Below are 15333 nucleotides of genomic sequence, written 5' to 3'. Positions count from 1 at the left end.
GCCATAGCCGCGGGGCACTGAGACCCAGGGGAACTGCGGAAGACAGAGGTGCGGAGATGCGCACGTGGAGAGGGCTCGCAGTTGAACTCGTGGCTGCCTTTCTCGTTCCGGAGGAAAACAAAGCCTCCCGACTACACGTACTCCAGTTCTGGGTGAGACTTTGGGTACCCACACTCATTCGGGGAGAAACTGGACTGTCTGGCAGCGGGCAAAACTCAAGAGCAGCTTTCTCTCAGAGGTGCGTGCAGCCATTGCTGCAGGACACTGAGACCCAAGCCTCTTAGGGCGGGGCTGACGGAAAACCAAGGCTGCCTGCTCCGCCCTGAGACCCCGCCCCATCCAAACTGAGCACAGAAGCTCTCCCAGTGTAGACACAGCTGATCCTCACAGCCAATTGGCCTGGAGGTCAACTCCGCCCAGTGATACCAACAACAATCAAGGCTTAACTACAACAAGACTGTGCAGCCCATAAAGGGGTGCACCAAGAGCGTCCACCTCAGGTAACTGGGGAGGCTGAGCCACTGGGCCCAAAGGACACCTCGCACACAAAGCCACTCCATCAACTCAGGGAAGCAGCTAAAATGCAGAGACAAAGAAACAGATCACAAATGAAGAAAATGGAGGAAAGCAGAAGACTGGACATAGAGTTCAAAACCACATTTATAAGGTTACTCAACAATCTTCTAAAAACCTCTGAGGAACTTAGTGAGACCTTTAAAGATCTTAATGAGAATGCCAAAAAAATGGAAAAGGACCAGTCAGAAATTAAGCATACACTGTCTGAAATAAAGAATATACAGAAATTCAACAGTAGATCAAATGACGCCAAGAATCAAACCAAAGATTTGAAACATGAGGAAACAAAAACACCCAACCAGAAAAAGAAAAAGAAAAAGAATCCAAAAATATGAAGATAGTGTAAGGAGCCTATGGGACAACTTTAAGCGTACCAACATCCGAATTATTGGGGTGCCAGAAGAAGAGAGAGTGCAAAATATTGAAAACCTATTAGAAGAAATAATGACAGAAAACTTTCCCTACCTGGTGAAAGAAATAGACTTACAAGTCCAGGAAGCGCACAGAACCCCAAACAAAAGGAATCCAAAGAGGACCACACCAAGACACAACCTAATTAAAATGCCAAGAGCAAAAGACAAGAGAGAATCTTGAAAGCAGCAAGAGAAAAACAGTTAGTTACCTACAAGGGAGTACCCATACGACTGTCAGCTGATTTCTCAACAGAAACTATGCAGGCCAGAAGAGAGTGGCAAGAAATATTCAAAGTGATGAACAGCAAGAACCTACAACCAAGATTACTCTACCCAGCAAAGCTATCATTTAGAATTGAAGGTCAGATAAAGAGCTTCACAGACAAGAAAAAACTAAAGGAGTTCATCAACACCAAACCAGTATTATATGAAATGCTGAAAGGTATTCTTTAAGAAGAGGAAGAAGAAGAAAAAGGTAAGGATAAAAATTATGAACAACAAATACATGTCTATCAACAAGTGAATCTAAAAATCAAGTGAATAAAAAATCTGATGAACAGAATAAACTGGTGAATATAATAGAATCAGGGGCATCGAAAGGGAGTGGACTGATAATTCTCAGGGGGAAGAGGGTGTGAGGGGTTCGGGAAGAGATTGGACAAAAATCTTACACCTATGGATGAAGGCAGTGGCGGGGGGTAAGGGCATAGGGTGGGGAATCAGGTGGAGGGGACCTATGGGGGGGAAAAAGAGGAACATATGTAATAATCTGAACAATAAAGATTTATTAAGAAAAAAAAAAGACTGAATCCAAAAAAAAAAAAAAGAAAGAAAGAAAAGAAAAAACATGATTGAGCAGCTGAGTCAAGATGGACCAACGTCAGAGTGATGGTCATGGTCTTCGAGGTAGTAAGAAAGATGACAGGACAAGAAAAACAAACATGAACCTCCTTCCCTGGCTGGTGTGGCTCAGTTGGTTGGAGCATTGTCCTGTATACCAAAAAGTTGTAGATTTGATCCCCAGTTGGGGCACATATGGAAATCAACCAATTGATGTCCTCTCTCACATTGATGTCTCTCTCTCTCTCTCTCTCTCTCTCTCTCTCTCCTTTCCCCTCTCTCTAAAATCAATAAGCATATATTTCAGTGAAGATTAAAAAAATAATAACCTCTCATACCAACTAGTAGGGTAAAAGAAGGAAACAAAGGGACCAGATGCTGCCAGCAAACTGCCACTGGTGATACCGCACATTCAGTGCTGGTTAAAATTATTTAAGTAGAATTAAACACTATCTTCTCATGGAGGAAGAATTCATTAGAAATCAAGAACAAAGGAAGCATTTAGAAGAAAAGCAAGAGGAGGAAAGAGCAAAGATAGGTGATCTGAGGGGGACCCCAATGTCAGTTGGAACCTTAGAAGAAATCACTGATGACAATCACACCATATTGTCTACATCTGTGGGTTCAGAACACTACGTTAACATTCTTCCATTTGTAGACAAGGATCTGCTGAAACCGGGCTGCTCTGTCCGTTTAACCGCCAGCGCCTGCCATGATAGGGGTGCTGATAGATCACACAGATCCCTTGGTCAGTGATGAAGGTGGAAAAGGCCCTTATGATGACATTTGGTTGGACAACCAAATCCAGGAAATTAAGAAATCTGGAGCTTCCTTTCACTCACCCTGAATATTATGAAGAGATTGGTTTAAATCCCCCTTCGGGGGTCATTCTCTATAGTCCACCTGGCATGGGCAAAACCTTATTAGCCAAAGCAGTAGCAAACCAAATCTCAGCCACTTTCTTGAGTGTGGTTGGCTCTGAACTTATTCAGAAGTACGTAGGCAATGGGCCTAAACTCATTTCAAAATTGTTTCGAGCTGCTGAATGCTTCATCCACCATGTTTATTGATGAAATTGATGCCATTGGGACAAAAAGCTATGACTCAAATTCTAGTGGTAAGAGAGAAATTCAGCGTACAGTGTTGGAATAGTTGGAACTGTTGGAGAGCTGGGTGGACTTGATTTAAGGGGAGATGTAAAAGTTTTCATGGCCATAAACCAAATAGAAACTTTTGATCCAGCACTTATCAGACCTGGCCATGTTGACAGGAAGATCGAGTTCCCCTGCCCAGTTGAAAGAACAATAAGCGCATCTTTGCCCTAACCCATTTGGCTCAGTGGATAGAGTGTTTGCCTGCAGATTGAAAGGTCCCAGGTTCGATTCCGGTCAAGGGCATGTACCTTGGTTGTGGGCACATCCCCAGTAGGAGGTGTGCAGGAGGCAGCTGATGGGTGTTTCTCTCTCATCAATGTTTCTAACTCTCTATCCCTCTCCCTTCCTCTCTGTAAAAAATCAATTAAAAATATATATATTTTTTAAAGAAGTGCATCTTTTAGATCTGGACAGGCAGAATGATGCTGGCTGATGATGTAACACTGGGCAACTTGATCATGGCTAAAGATAACTTCTCTGGTGCTGACATCAAGGCAATCTGTACAAAAACTGGTTGATGGCCTTGAAAGACATAGAATAAAAGTAACAAATGAAGACTTCAAAAAAATCTAAAGAAAATGTTCTGTATAAAAAACAAGAAGGCATCCCTGAGGGGCTATATCTCTAGCAAACCGCAGTTGCCTTCAAGGAAACGGTTGGGAGTGCTTTGACCCCTTGGAGGTTGGAGAATAAGGTTGGGGAAGTTGCCCAGAGGAAGCTACATTACTGTTGATCATTAGCAAAATGTCCTGTATACTCCCCGGATCCGGGTGAGACCTCGCGCACCTAGGTCTGGGTGAGGCCACGCGCCCCTGGGTCTGGGAGAGGCCACGCACCCCTGGGTCCGGGTGAGGCCATGTGTCCCTGGATCCGGGTGAGGCCTCGCGCACCTAGGTCCGGGTGAGGCCAAGCGCCCCTGGGTCTGGGTGAGGCCACGTGCCCCTGAGTCCGGGTGAAGCCGTGCCCCTGGGTCAGGCCGAGACCAAACCTGAGGGAGTTGGACCTACGTTACCACTATTTGTCCACCATCCAGAGCTGAGGGGTCAGTGCTGACATGTACACATAAGGAACTGGTGGACATTGAAATTGGGTCTCTAAAGAACTGTTGGTCCAGAAAGAAACTCACTACAGACTGATTCATTTGCCTGTCAGCATAACTATTATTGCTCGTCTCACATTCAGTTCTTATAAGTATATCTCTAGGGACACATGATCTTGCTCATCTAGGGGAAATGATGAACAACATAGACTGATGAACAAGAACAGAACCAGAAACAAGGAGGCATCGATCGGACTAGCGGGCCTCAGAGGGCGGATAGGGGAGGTTAGGGGGAGGGGGGAGAGATCAACCAAAGGACTTGTGTGCATGCATATGAGCCTATCCAATGGTTAAGTTCAACAGGGGGTTAGGGCATCCATGGGGAGGGGTGTGGGATGGGAATGGGGGGATGAGGACAAATATGTGACACCTTAACCAATAAAGAAATTAAAAAAAAAATGTCCTGTATACTATGTACCTTTCTCAGCATGATGTGTAGAATGCCCATCATGCAGTGCTCTCTTTCCATTAAAGTGTGCTCTTTCTAAAAAAAAAAAAAAATACAAAGACACAAACATGATTAATATGCTTATCAGCACTCTTCTCTCACCATGTATCTCTTTTCCCTGTTTTAACAGCCACCCCTTTTGGCAATGGATAAATGCCAAGAACAGCTCTCACGTCTCCCCAACCCCAAGAAACCCAGCATCTCTGATCCCTTCTTGCCTTACTCCCCGGCCCCTCTTTCCCTGTCACCTCCCACTCCTGAACTCCTGCACTGGCTCCAGATTGAAACCTAATAGCTGCCCTTCCATTAGGCTCTCTCCTCCATTGCTTCAGAGACACAGCCCCTTTGTGCCCTGTTCCCCCTACACACACACTTTTCATCATTTGTGAGACAAGGACATTTTGTCAAGGTTCTGTTCCTGATCCCTTTCGCTGGGATCAGGCAGGGACCATGCGAAACCTCCTTTGGTATTTTAGCTACCAGTGAAAGGTTTGGAGATGCTTCATATATTGTGTCCATTTGACGGTGAATTTCTGCAACAAAAAACTCATTTTCCCTTTAACGTTGGCTATAAAAATCAAAGATATCTTCTCTTGGGGGAGAGGGGTAATTGGCCCAGGGCGTGTTGAATGTGGGAAGCTTCAAAGTCATCTATGTGAAGCAACAATTGGGGCTTTTTGGTCTTTATAAGCATAACTTTAAAAAATTGCTTCTCTTTCTAAGCCTAGGAAGTCTGGTCCACTCAAGTCCGGCCCACAACCTTTTTTGTATATTGAGTTCTCCCCACCTAGTGGGAGACAGACAGCACCACTGTGCACCATAGCTCATGCCAAGAGAGGCAAATGCCATCCTGACCACCCAGCAGCTATCCCTGACTCGGAGTTTCAGAGTTGCCTGTATGAATTCCCTGCATTTGCTGTAACAAATTACCACAACTTTAGTAGCTTAAAACATCACAAACTTATTATCTTACAGTCCCGGAGGGCAGAAGTCCTATAATTGAGGCATTGGCAATGCTATCTTCCTTCTGGAGGCTCTAAGGGGCAATCCATGTCCATGCCTTTTCCAGCTTCTAGAGGCCATCAGCATGCTCACAGCCTTTTTCTCCATCTTCAAAGTCAGCAGTGTAACATCTTCTAACTTCTTTCTCTGATTCTGCTTCCATCCTCACATCTCCTCTAACCTGAACCCTCCTGCCTCCATCTCATAAAGACCCTGAGCCCACCTAGAGACGCTGGGCTCCCCATCTCCACTGCCTTAATTTAACCACACCTGCAAGGTCATATTCCCAAGTTCTGGGGATCAGACATAGACATCTTGTGTCGGGAGACATGCATTATTCAGCCTGCCACAGCATCAATGGGGCCACATTCCTAATATGGGACCCATGGACCACTCTTTGGGAGAAGCAATGTGTGGGCTTGGTTCTGGAAGATGGCAGGTGGGGCTTTGGGTTAGGGCAGTGGTCGGCAAACTGCGGTTAGACTGGGTTAGGGGACAGAAAATGAATACCTGAATGGATGTGACCTGAAGGCTATTAACCTCAGCACAAGGACAGTACAAGGGAGAGCCTGCTCTTTCCAGGCTCGGTTCTGCAAAGTGGGGGTTCTCCCATGGGTCACTTTTGCCCCCAGGGGACACCTGGCAAAGTGTGAACACGTATTTGGCTGTCATAGCTGGGAAGGGGTGGCCAGAGATGCTGCTAAATAACCTACAATGCATAACATTGTCCTCACCACAAAGAATCCTCCTGCCCAAAGGTCAGTGGCATTGAGAGTGAGAAGTCCTGCTTAGTCACTTTCTGGCTGTCTCTCCAGACCCAGAGGGACTTCCCACTTCTTCATGGAGGGTTTCTGTTCCGTGACCTTTAGCCTTTCTGCCCCCATCCTGCCTTTCTTGGCAAAAGCTGTTTCTAGTGACCCTTGGCCTGCCTTTGTGGAGGTTGATAGCTCCTACCTCTGGAGTGTGAAGGCTGGGCCTGACATGGGCCCCAGGAAGATGGATCTAAGAACAGTGTTTCCTCCCCACCACCCCTGCCCTGGGTCTGACCTGCTCTGACCTCTGGGTCCCTGCACTGGGCAGGTGAGTGAGGCAGATGGGGTGCTGACACCTGTTGAGACTGTGCCATTCACTGGGTGGGGAATGAGTTTGGGGAACTCAAATTCATTGGGCAGCAGGTGACAGGGCCGCTGACAGCAGGAGGCCGTGATTGGGTTGGGGCATTCCCTCTCAGCTCATTCCCACAGTGCTCCTGTCAGTGGTGTCTCTGGAGTTAAGACATGCTCTCCTTGGGCCAGGGCAGGAGTGGGGTGCCCACCTCACCCACAATGGAAGGTACCCCAGCCTGGGTGGCCTGACCCAGTGTGTGTAGGGGGGAACAGGGTAGGCTCTGCCAGGATGTGATAAATCCCGGCTAGTGTCTTACTGCTGTTGGTCCCTGCAAGAAGGTTCTGCTGCTTGTCCACTTGGTCAGCAGACTATTGACGCCTATAGGCTCCGTGCTTTGTGCTGGGGATGCAAAGATGGACAGGACCCAGCTGTCCCCTCTAGGAACTCTCTGCGATTGGGGAAAGCAGGGCTCATGCTGGCTGACTGCTTAACCAAGAACCAGGCCCTGTATTGGGTGGGCCTCATCTCTCAGTGGGAGCAGAACAGCTACATTTCTGGAGGAAGGGATGGGGGTAAGGGACGGAAAGAGGGCAGCAGGGATATGGGTAGGGAAAGCCCTGATACAACAACTCAGAGGGGAGGAGGAAGGTGAGCATGTGTCCACTGGGACTTCCCTGGGGGTAAGCCCAGGAAAAACCCTGCTCCTGGGAGTGGGAGGGCTGGGCTGGGGAGATGGCCTATCCTGACTACTCCAGGCTCCTGAGTTTCTCCCTCACTGCCCCTGTGCTGGTTGTAGCTGCCTGGCCAGCCTCTGTGCATTTCCATGTAGCCCCTCACTAAGTCCAAGCCCTTGGTGTATGGTACTGTCCTCCTGTTGGGGTCCAATGTCAGCCCTAGCTGCCAGAGAACGGGGTGTCCAAACCTCAGAATCCTGGCTCCTTGACCTGTGGAAGACCAGGCAGTACCCTCAGGTGACCAGGGTCACCTGAGCTCCTCTACCCACCCCTGCTGACACCCAGTGGGCTGTAGCGGAATCACATGTTCCCCCTGTGTTATGTATGGGCTGCACTGTGTCCTCCTCAAATTTGTATGTTGAAGCCCTAAACTCCAGGACCTCAGAACATGACTGTATTTAGAAATCGGGCCTTTAAGAGGTAGTCAACTTAAAATTAGGTCATTAGGGTGGGCCCCAATCCAACCTGACCGGTGTTCTTATAAAAAGCGGAAATTAGGACACAGACACAGAGGGAAGATCATGTGAGGACACAGAAAAGATGGCCATTACATGCCAAGGAAGGAGGCCACAGAAGGAACCAACCCGCCAACATCTTGATCTTGGACTTCTCACCTCCAACTAAATTTCTGTTGTCCATAAGCCACCCAGTCTATGTTTTGCTATGGCAGCCCTAGTGAATTCATACACCCAGGATACAACTGAGTAAGACGGCAGCACATCTCAAAGTGGGAAGGTACAAAGATGAAGGCAAACCTTTCTCCACAGCCTTCGTATTTTCCTCCCCCATGTGGATCTGAAGCCATCACTTTATCTGCACTACTGAGGCATCCCCTTGCCTCAAATTCAAGCATCTTAAGCCACTGGGCCCTGGTTAGGTGGGGGGGGGGGGGCTGGAAATAACACCCACAGATGCCACCACAGACAAAAGACTCCCACCAGGCTGTGCCTTCCTTCCGAGTGGTCCATGTAAACCTCCCTCCCCCTCCCACCAACCCCTCTTCTCTCCCAGGCCCCCACTACCTCTTATCAGAATCCTGCTTAGTCCTTTCTCCTGCCCATTGGCCCTGGGGCTGGGCCTCACTCAGTGCTGGCTGGCCCATCTCTTCACTTTCTCTGTCCCCTCACACCCTCCACACCCATCCAGCCAAAGGTGGAAGACCCTCAGAGGATAGGTACAACTCTGTACCTGCACTTATCTCTTAAATCATGAGTACTTTAGCATCAAGGTTCCATGCATGAGTCCTGAGCTCCATTGATCCTGGCCCTTGGCCCCCTTCTGCTCCTCTTCCAGGAGTGTGTGACCTTGGGCCCACTTGATGCTTCTATAAAATGAGGCTAATAGGACCCAACTCACAGACTCACCATGAAGATTAAACTGCATCCCCAGAGCTCAGCCCAGGGAGCTACTCTTACTGTATGTGGTTGGGGGCCTCCTACTGTCATTTTTAATGCATGAACAATTCACCAAGCCAGCTTCATCACTGGGTGTTTGGATTGTTGGCAACCCATGGGTACCTCATTAAAAACTGTAAGAAATGTCTTACTTTGGATAGACCTTCCCTGGGTGGTGCAGGATAATTTTCAGTGGTATAACCACAAGGTCAGACTATGAGCCCTCTCATATGCTGGCAAGTATCTTCCACAGGGTCTTTCAGATGAACATGACCACCACCCCTGAGGAAAGCTGATGTTGGGGTCCTGGCAGCACTGCAATAATCTTCACCTTGACCAGCCCCTGCCCATGGCCCCACTGTTACAACTCTGTGCAGACACTGATGTTTGTTGACTCTCTTCCCCCTCCTGTGAAGTGTCTATTTCTGATCTTTGCCCCTTTGGTTCTCATCAATTTGTGTGAGCTTTTAGTAGACTGATAACACCTGACTTGTCCATCTCAGGACACTCACGGAACATGACCAGAGTTTAGTATGCCTGGAGGCTCTGAGTAATGCTGCTGAGTGTGATTTTGGATCTTTCGTCTGGGAGGCTGGGAGATGTGGGGGTTTTGTAATTCACAGGGAGTTATGGGAGTTGCCAGGATCAGGCAGAAGCTGGGAATGGGAACACCCATCCTCGGTGCTCCTGTCCTAGCACATGGGGGGCAAGTGAGAGGCACCTCACAGGGAGAGCTGGCAAATCTGTGGGTCTCTGGCCTGTTTCCCATGGGATGCTGGACCAGGTGCAAGGCTGGAGAATTGTCACAGCAAATTGACCACCTGCCTTCAATAAGCATGAAGCCTCTATCTCATTTATAAAGAAAAAATTGGGGGGGCGGGGACAGTGATCAGCTACACTCAGTGAAAGAAGCCAGAAACAAAGGGCCACATATTGTATGATCCCACTTATATAAAGTAATCAGAAGAAGCATATCCATGGAGTCAGAAAGATTCGCAATTCCCAGGGGCAAGCAGGTGACTACTTATGGGCATGGGGTTTATTTTAGGGGTGATGAGAATGTTCTGGAATGATACTGGAATGATACTAAATGTACTAGAAACCACTGAATTTCTGCTTTAAATTTTTTTTTTGTTGTTCGTTAATCCTCACCTGAGAACATGTTTTCCATTGCTTTTCAGAGAGAGTAGAAAGGAGGGGTGAGGAGAGAGAGAAACATTGATGTGAGAAAGACATCAATGTTGCCTCTGGCACATGCCCCGACTGCTGTTGGAGAGTGAATCTGCAGCCCAGGTACGTGCCCTTGACCAGTAATTGAACCCAAGACCCTTCAGTCCACAGGCTGATGCTCTAACCACTGGGCAACCAGTTAGGGCTGAATTTCTGCTTTTAAAAAAATTTTTAAGTATTGCAAAAAGCCCAACAAATACATGTAAAATATTTAGAGATAAAGCAGAAAAGAGAATGTGTATGGCATGAAAAAGAACAGTTGGATAAAAAAACAAATCTTTTAAAAAAAAAAGTGATACTGGCTACTATGAGTCACTGGTAGGAATGAGGAGGGTGACAAAGTGACAGACAACACCTGGAAGGGAAAGTGGTCACCACCCATATTGCTCTGGGACAACAGGAGCAACCAGGTCACTCTGTGACCCTGGGAATCAGAGCTGTGAAGCCTCTTCTAATCTTTGACCCTATGGGAGATAAAATGCCCACTGCTGTCCTAGCCAGAAAGATATGGGAATCAAAGGGTAAGGGGTCAGATCCAGGAGGATAATTCTGGAAAAGGAAACTTGCTAAACTCGTTCAGGCCAGTGCTCCATGTTATCTCACGAGGTGGTGTTCAGGAAGCCGTGATTCTGAGACAAGAAGCAGAGCTCTCCCTGCTCTCCGGGGCATTAACCAGAGAACTTTCTTTATGGGCCTATTGATACAACGGTAGTCCTGATGTTCTGCTCAGTGCCGGCTTTACTCATGTTCCCAAGGTAGTAGTGCCACATGCCTTTTGCAAACAAGCAAAACTTCGCAGAGGTTCAGGAGAGTTATTAGCACAGCAGTTCCTGAAGGCGGCCTTGCACTGCTGTGCCCCTCCAGGGCCAGGCTTTCTGGGTCAGAAACAGGAACCATACGTGACCCCTGCCCTGAAGGAGCCACTACTTTTATAGCTCCAATTCTGACCTAATCAGGGGCATGAATTCTAAACTGTTGCTAACCTGAAAATAAAGTCAGCTGCCTAAGAAAAAATAAATAAAGTTTCCTGGTTTTCTATATGACTGACATACTTGGCACTTGAGGTGGAATCAGACTGAAGTAGGGTCCCCCCAAAATTCGAGTGCCAGAAGATTCTTTTGGCTTGTTTGGGCCTGCCCAGCTTCTGTTCTCAGAATGAGGGTTCCACTTTGATGTCTCAGTTCTGTTAGGGATTTAAACCCATTTCTTATGTCCACAAAATAAACCCCACCCACAAATGAAGCCCCATAAATGGTTCAGATATCATGGCTTTCCACCATATCAGAAGGTCAAAAGTCAGAAACTGGTCTTACTAAAGTCAAGGTGTCAGCAGGACTACAGTCCTTCTGGAGGCTCTAGGAGAGAATGTTTCCTTGCCTTTTCAAGCTTCTAGACACTGCCTGCCATCTGTGGCTGGTGGCCCTTTTCTCCATCGTCAAAGCCAGCAATGGCATCACTGACCTCTGCTTCCATTGTCACATCTCCTTCTCTGACTCTGACCTTCCTGCCTTTGTCTTATAAAAACCCTCGTGATAACACTGGCCTCATGCAGGTAATCCAGGATAATCTCCCCATCTCGATACTTAACGTAATCTGATCTGCAAAGTCCTTTTGCTAAGTAAGGTAACATAATCACAGGTTCCAAGAGATTGGGACATGGACATCTTTGGGGTACTGCTATTCTGCCCACCACAAAAGGACCAGCATACACTTTTTGAAAAGGGCTAGTCAGTGTGGAGCTGCCCTCTTAAACTGGTCCCCACAAGCTGTAACTTCCGTGGGCGCAGATACCACAACTGGCATGGTCACTATTGTATCCACAGGGCTGAACACCTGTTCTGGGTGTGTTGTGGGCAATTAAAAAGGATCGATGGCCTAAAAGAAACAACAAGCACTCCTAGTGCTCACATCTTAGTTTCTAACACCACTGTCTAATAAAAGGAACCAGTCTCAAAGAAATGGCTGATTCTAAGACTGGGGGAGGAAATACAGGAGACGAGCCTGGTATCTTATAGCACCAGAGAAAAGGAAGTGCTCCAAAGAAAACAAAATGAAAAAAGCCAAAATACATTGATGGGGGGGTGTCAAAGGGCCACAGGAGCCAACTAGAAGAGATCCCCATGGCTAAAGTCAGAACAATTTGAGCAACAAAAGAAATAAAGTAGTATTAAGTTAAAACCCAGAATATAAAATATGCAGGAGGCCATACAGATATAATTAAATGATTGGATAGACTTATAAATGGGGGAGAAAAGAGAAATCTCCCATGCAGAATTCTAAATAATTTATGTAGTTATCCACCCTTAAGGAGGAGGAATATAACTCTCTGCTCTTCAAATGTGGGCACATAGTGACTTCCTTCCAAAGTATGGCGGGTGGGGGGGAAGTTAGAAACATCGATGTTTCTAACTCTATCCCTCTCCCTTCCTCTCAATGAAGCCTGACAGATACTTCACCAGCCAGGTGTTCAAGGCCAACATCAACAAGCATAGATAATGTGCCCTTGACAGGATGTGATGGGATGACCACTTTACCTCTGTGGTCTTCCTCCCCCAAACCCATCATCCCAGTCTTATCATGAGGAAAACATCAGACAAATTCCAATAGAGGGACATCCTACAAAATATCTGACCAGTTCTCAAAACCGCCAAGGTCATCAAAAACACAGAAAGTCTGAGAATCTGCCACAACCAAGAGAAGCCTAAAGAGACAGGACAGCCCTAGCCGGTCCAGTCAAGGGCACAGAGCTTGGTTGCAGGCTCCTCCCCAGCACGGGCCCTGGTTGGGGCTCGTGCAGGAGGCAACCAATCAATGTGTTTCTCTCACATCAATGTTTCTCTCTGTCTCTCTCTTCCACCCTTCCTAAAAATCAATGGGAAAATATCCTCGGGTTACAGAGAGAGAGAGAGAGAGAGAGAGAGAGAGAGAGAGAGAGAGAGAGAGAGAAAACAAATAAACAAATAAGAGAATAGAATTTAGCCCTAACTGGTTTGGCTCAGTGGATAGAGTGTCCGACTGCGGGCTCAAGGGCATGTACCTTGGTTGCTGGCACATCCCCAGTGGGGAGTGTGCAGGAGGCAACTGAATCGATGTTTCTCTCTCATCAATGTTTCTAACTCTCTATCCCTCTCCCTTCCTCTCTGTAAAAAATCAATAAAATATATTTTAAAAAAAGAGAGAATAGAATTTAAAAGTTCTCATCACATGAGTGGATAAAAAAGCTGTGGTACATTTATACCATGGAATACTATGCAGCTGTAAAAAACTATATTACCCTTTGAGACAGCATGGAGGGACCTAGAGAGTATTATGCTAAGTGAAATAAGTTAGTCAGAGAAAGACAAGTATCACATGATCTCACTTATATGTGAAATCTAATGAACAAAATAAACTGACAAACAAAATAGATCCAAAATCATGGAAGCATGCAACAGACTAAGGATTCTCAGAGGGAAGGGGTAGGAAGAAGAGATCAACCAAAGAACTTATATGCATACTAGAGGCCAGGTGCATGAATTCGTGCACAGGTGGGGTCCGGCCGGTAGATCGGGGAGATTGGGGAGGGCGGGCCAGGGGGAGGGGATGCAAGGGGCGGGACGGCTGGGAAGAGGGGCCTCGGGCTGTTGGCCAACCCCACTCCCAATCCCAATCGGGGTGATAATCTCCTTTCACTTTTTCTTGTCTGTGAAGCTCTTTATCTGGCCTTCAATTCTAAATGAGCTTTGCTGGGTAGAGAAGGGAGTGGCAAGAAATATTCAAAGTGCCGAAGAGCAAGGACCTGCAACCAGAGTGACCTTCCTTTTGAAAGGATGCAGCTGCTCCAGGGGCAAGGGTTCGATCTCCATGAAAATGGGGTCAGTCTTTGCATCGGGCGAGTGGAATCGCTGAGGCCTATTTGAGAGTCGCCAAGGCTGGGAGCAGTTAAATGATCTCAGAGCAGTTAAAAACACATTTGTGAAGGGATGTTATGGGTTCTCTCTCATCAAAAAGCCTACAAGTATCTGTTCTACACCAACAGGGTTGCTTTAACACTGAAGCCTCCATCTGCAAGCCCACCCACCTTCAGGAGCTGGCGGGAGGTTCAAAGTGGACGCGTGGTGCCAGGCGACCTGGCAGGTGTCAGCGGCTTGGCCGTCTTAGCCCCGGGCGCGGGGAAACGAGATCTGACATCACCATCGCATGGAGGATTTCACAGCAGCAGCAGCAGCAGCTTCAGAGCTATTTTGTTTTATTTTTTATCTCCTCTTCCCTTTAAACCTCTCCAGGTTGCATGCGTTCGAGAGAGGAGCAGCCTTTGCAGCCTCCTCAGCGGAGAGCACGCCTCGATCTGGGTTCACACGCAGCCACACAGAGTCCTGTTTACAAACACGTGTGGGTCTTGCAGTATTTGTGCTATTACTGATAAAGAGATTTTTAGATTCCGGCATGTAAATATGTTTCCTGCTTATCCACGAGGGCAGGAGGCCGAGCACAGCCACAGGCACAGCCACAGTTCTTCACTCCTTCCCAGGCCTCCGTCCAAGGGTGGCGATGCAGGTGCTTCACACACAGAGGGGCCCGGGGAGCAGGGTCGGGCAGCAAACGCAGAACACACCGTCCATCCGCGGCCCTGCTTTTCCCAGGCCTTCTGTCTCAGTCCCGATCTTCCCATTCTGGGTCTGTAGCGTCTTCCTCTTAAGGTGGATTCAGGCGTCTGCAGGACATGATGTTTATCACACGCTGTTTCTCTGTGTGGGTGGTCAGGACGGGGGTCCTGAATCAGGCTTCCTCAGCATTGTGGTGGTGGTGGCGGGGGACAGCATGAAGGTGCGAACACAACCCATGTGGATTCCTCGCTGAGCATCTTCTGTATACCTTCTGTATACCTGGCGGGCATCTCCCCTCAGAAGGGGTGCCGACAGCTCAGTCACATGCTCCCTGTGTCCGCGATCAGCAGGTTGGGGGGGGGGGGGCCTGATTGGGGGTGGGGCCGGCCAGCAGGAGGGGCCGCAGGAGGTTAGTGGGGGCTGATCGGGGCCGGATCAGGCTGGTTGGCTGCCGCAGTGTGCGTCATAGCCACCAGTGGTTCCAGTCGTTCTGGTCGTTCCGCCTTAACGGTCACTGGGCTTTTATATATATAGACTAGAGGCCTGGTGCATGAAATTCCTGCACTGGGAGGGGGTCCCCAGCCTGGCCTGCATCCTCTAACAGTCCGGGACCCCTCACTCCTTACCGCCCTCCTGTTCGCTGCTCCTTAGCACTGCTGTGGGAGCAGGAGAGGCTCCCGCCACCGCCGCTGCACTCGCCAGCTGAGAGCCCGGCTTCTGGCTGAGCAGCACTCCCCCTGTGGGAGCACA

The 15333-nt window shown here is 48.1% G+C and overlaps 1 protein-coding gene and 1 pseudogene across 2 annotated transcripts in view; one reads left to right on the top strand and one right to left on the bottom strand.

The window, feature by feature from the left end:
- Positions 1–15333, bottom strand: part of CCL25 (C-C motif chemokine ligand 25) — a 34509-nt gene that overhangs the window by 15034 nt on the left and 4142 nt on the right. The window lies entirely within an intron of this gene.
- On the top strand, positions 1859–3611 carry LOC103295031 (26S proteasome regulatory subunit 4-like; annotated as a pseudogene).

This window comes from Eptesicus fuscus, chromosome 6 (assembly GCF_027574615.1).
Source record: "Eptesicus fuscus isolate TK198812 chromosome 6, DD_ASM_mEF_20220401, whole genome shotgun sequence".
Classification (NCBI taxonomy): Eukaryota; Metazoa; Chordata; class Mammalia; order Chiroptera; family Vespertilionidae; genus Eptesicus; species Eptesicus fuscus.
The sequence above is the reverse complement of the archived record's forward strand: the minus strand, read 5'-3'. Positions and strand labels throughout refer to the sequence as shown.